Source organism: Piliocolobus tephrosceles, chromosome 4 (assembly GCF_002776525.5).
Source record: "Piliocolobus tephrosceles isolate RC106 chromosome 4, ASM277652v3, whole genome shotgun sequence".
Taxonomy (NCBI): domain Eukaryota; kingdom Metazoa; phylum Chordata; class Mammalia; order Primates; family Cercopithecidae; genus Piliocolobus; species Piliocolobus tephrosceles.
In genome coordinates, this window is record NC_045437.1 from 177398884 (window position 1) to 177402653 (window position 3770).

A 3770-nucleotide genomic window follows, 5' to 3' on the forward strand; every position below is an offset into this window, starting at 1 on the left:
TTTCTTTTTTTTTTTTTTTTTTTTTTTTGAGACGGAGTCTTGCTCTGTCACCCAGGCTGGAGTGCAGTGGCTGGATCTCAGCTCACTGCAAGCTCCGCCTCCTGGGTTTTACGCCATTCTCCTGCCTCAGTCTCCCGAGTAGCTGGGACTACAGGCGCCCGCCACCTCGTCCGGCTAGTTTTTTTTGTATTTTTTAGTAGAGACGGGGTTTCACCCCGTTAGCCAGGATGGTCTCGATCTCCCGACCTTGTGATCCGCCCATCTCGGCCTCCCAAAGTGCTGAGATTACAGGCTTGAGCCACCGCGCCTGGCCTTGTAATATTTCTAAACTAAAAAAGGGACTGAATCCCAGTATTCTTCAGCAAACTTCAAAATACTGTCACCTTAAATACATTTTAATACATGTGATATTTTTGTAGGTCTAGATTTGTGAAATCAATTCTGTTAAACATTATCTTACTGTAGAAGTGTCTGCTGTTATCTTTGAGCACTAACCCCACCACCTGTAATGCATCATGCCAATGTAAGAGATAGAATTGCTTTGCCAAATTCTTAAGGGCTTATGTCAGGGAAAAACTTTGAAATTAGCTGGGTACAGTGGCTCATGCCTATAATCCCAGTGCTTTGGGAGGCCAAGGTGGGAGAATAACTTGGCTGGGAGACCAGCCTGAGCAATTCAGCAAGACCCTTTCTTTACAAAAACTGCAAAACTTAGCCAGGTTTGGTGGCACACGCCTGTAGTCATAGCTACTGGGAAGACTGAGGTGGAAGAGGAGGATCTCTTGAGGCCCAGAGTTCAAGGTGTCAGTGAGCTATAATCTGCACTGCACTCCAGCCTAGCTGACAGCGAGATCCTGACTCAAAACAAGCCTTGAAATCAAAGTTGATTTTTACAAAAGCCTCAGTGGTAGGAGTGTTAGATTTCTTAAAATAATAGCACACTAATGGAGTGAGTGATTTTCTTTAGATTAAATGTTTACGTATTTATACCATCTGTATTAGTTTCCTAGGGTTGCCATAATAAATTACCACAAACTGGGTGGCTTAAAGTAACAGAGCTATATTCTCTCACAGTTCTGGAGGCCAGCAGTCTAAAGTCAGTGTGTCTTCAGGTCCATACTCCCCCTGGATGTTCTAAGGGAGAATCCTTCCTTGCCTCTTCCAACTTTGGTGGCTGTCAGCATTCCTTGGCTCCTTTTTTTTGTGGCTACATCACTCCAGCATCTGCCTCCATCTTTGTATTACCTTCTCTGTGTGTGTCTTCTCTTTTGGGTTTTATATGGCCACTTGTCATTAAACTTGCCCATCCACAGAACCCAAAGATGGTTTTTTTTTTTTGAGACGAACTACAGACACGTGCCACCATGCCCAGTTAACTTTTTGTATCTTTGGTAGAGATGGGGTTTCACCGTGTTAGCCAGGATGGTCTCAATCTCCTGACCTCGTGATCTGTCCGCCTCAGCCTTCCAAACTGCTGGGATTACAGTTGTGAGCCACTGCACCCGGCCAGTAAATTCTTTTTATTACTGTAGTAGATGATACTTGATTAGATGCCATCTTGGGTGCTTTCATTGTGGACAAAGGGGCTCCCATCTCTAAGCTTACATAAAATGTAATTTTAAAAAGATATTTCTTTAGATGTACCTGTTGACATTTTTGTTAATAGTGTCTCATGTCTAGTTTTGGAGGCTGGAATGTTCCAGGGAGCCACAAAAATCTCTGTCAGTTGGTGTTTTGAATAATTATTCTGAAATATACTCCTAGGCTTGAAACTTGGATCTGGCTTTTTTTTTTGTAACTTGAATTTTTTTTTTCTCTTAAGTTATTCTTATGAATTTTGCAAATAGAGCCAGTTTTGTAGCATAGTAAAATTTAACAGTTTATGTGACTCTTGATCTACTCATCTTATAGAGATTGTCTGTCTGTAGGAAGACTGTGGTAACCGTGGTCAGACTCATCATTTTGAACACTCTAGGTTAGTGTTGGAGAATTTGTAAAACAGAAACTTAACCAACTGTGCTTTGAAAGAGTAAAGTCCATGAAAAGTATTACTTTTAAGTTTCCAGGATTTACAGTTTTAGGTTAACAGTTTTTACATACTGTATTTCAAAACAGAGTACTGAAACTTACCTATATGCTCCTTACTAAAAATAGTTCATGCAGGGTCTTTTTTTTTTTTGAGACGGAGTCTCGCTCTGTGGCCCACGCTGAAGTGCAGTGGCCAGATCTCAGCTCACTGCAAGCTCTGCCTCCTGGGTTGACACCATTCTCCTGCCTCAGCCTCCCAAGTAGCTGGGACTACAGATGCCCACCACCTCGCCTGGCTAGTTTTTTTTTTTTGTATTTTTTAGTAGAGACAGGGTTTCACCGTGTTAGCCAGGACGGTCTCAATCTCTTGACCTCGTGATCCGCCCGTCTCGGCCTCCCAAAGTGCTGGGATTACAGGCTTGAGCCACCGCACCCGGCCCATGCAGGTTCTTTTCGGTGATCATAGTTTTACAGAGTATAGTAGAAAACAGGATGCCGGTTAGCATCTCTAGACCTTAAAGAGATGCCAACGGGTTGGGTTTCACCCTTGTTGTCCAGGCTGGAGTGCAATGGTGTGTGATCTTGGCTCTTTGCAACCCCCACCTCCCGGGTTCAAGTGATTCTCCTGTCACGTCCTCCCAAGTAGCTGGGATTACAGGTGCATGCCACCACGTCTGGCTAATTACTGTACTTTTAGTAGAGACGGGGTTTCATTATATTGGTCAGACTGGTCTCGAACTCATGACCTCAGGTGATCTACCCGCCTTGACCTCCCAAAGTGCTTGGATTGCAGGCATGAGCCACCACACCTGTGCCTGGCCAGCCAGTTGGCATCTCTTTAAGGTCTCCACTATCCTGCCATATTAAGTAGCACGAAAACCCACCAAGTTAATTATATTAGCATTCATCTCCCCCCCCACCACATTTTCTCAAGCTTCGTATTACATGCGTGATTTAGTGTTACAGAAGAGGGTATCAGTAACCCAACAAATAAGTTCTTCAGGTTCCTGGTTTGCTGTGTAGTTACTAAGGAGGGATTCAGCTGGTGGAGGAGATCCTGGCACAAATGCCAGGAAAGAAGCCCTTTTCCTAGCATTTCAGTGTTTCCTTTGAAGCTTAGTGAGTGGTGAAGTCTTTTGGCATGGGTGCTCCACCATCTGTCTATTCACATAGACTCTTTCCATCTACCTGGCTATGTGCCACCCTTGTTTTGGACATAGAGGGGTAGAGAGCAGAGACCACTGCTTCAGTAACTAAAAATAGATGGAATTTCAGATCCTGACAGAGATTCTCTGTGGAGTCGCCACCCCTGCTCCTCATCTCCTGGAGTTGGTAGCAAGGAACAGCTGATCTGCTGTTGGTACTATGTATACTTCCTAATGCTTTTGTTCCCCTACTTGCTATAGAAGTAGAAGTAGTTTTACTGGCATCCCTACGATTTTCCTGTCCTGTCTCTCTCATTTACTTAGTTATCTTCTACCTTGGCTCTGGTTGCCAAAATTCTAAACTTATGTTTTGTGTATGTGTGTGTTTTTTTTTTTTTTTTTTGTTTTTTTTTTTTTTGGAGACAGGGTCTTGCTCTGTTGCCCAGGCTAGACTGCAGTGGCACAATCACGGCTCACTGCAGCCTTGACCCTCTGGGCTTAAGTGATCTTCCCACCTCAGCCTTCCCAGTAGCTGGGACGGCAGGTGTGTGCCACCATATCTGGCTATGTTTTTTATTTTTTGTAGACACAGTCTTG

General features: G+C 43.9%; 1 protein-coding gene across 1 annotated transcript in view; it reads left to right on the top strand.

Moving 5' to 3' along the window:
- The window catches only part of LOC111528414 (ubiquitin-conjugating enzyme E2 D2), a 64697-nt gene that overhangs the window by 14830 nt on the left and 46097 nt on the right, over positions 1–3770 (top strand). The gene's annotated exons all lie outside the window — the stretch shown is intronic.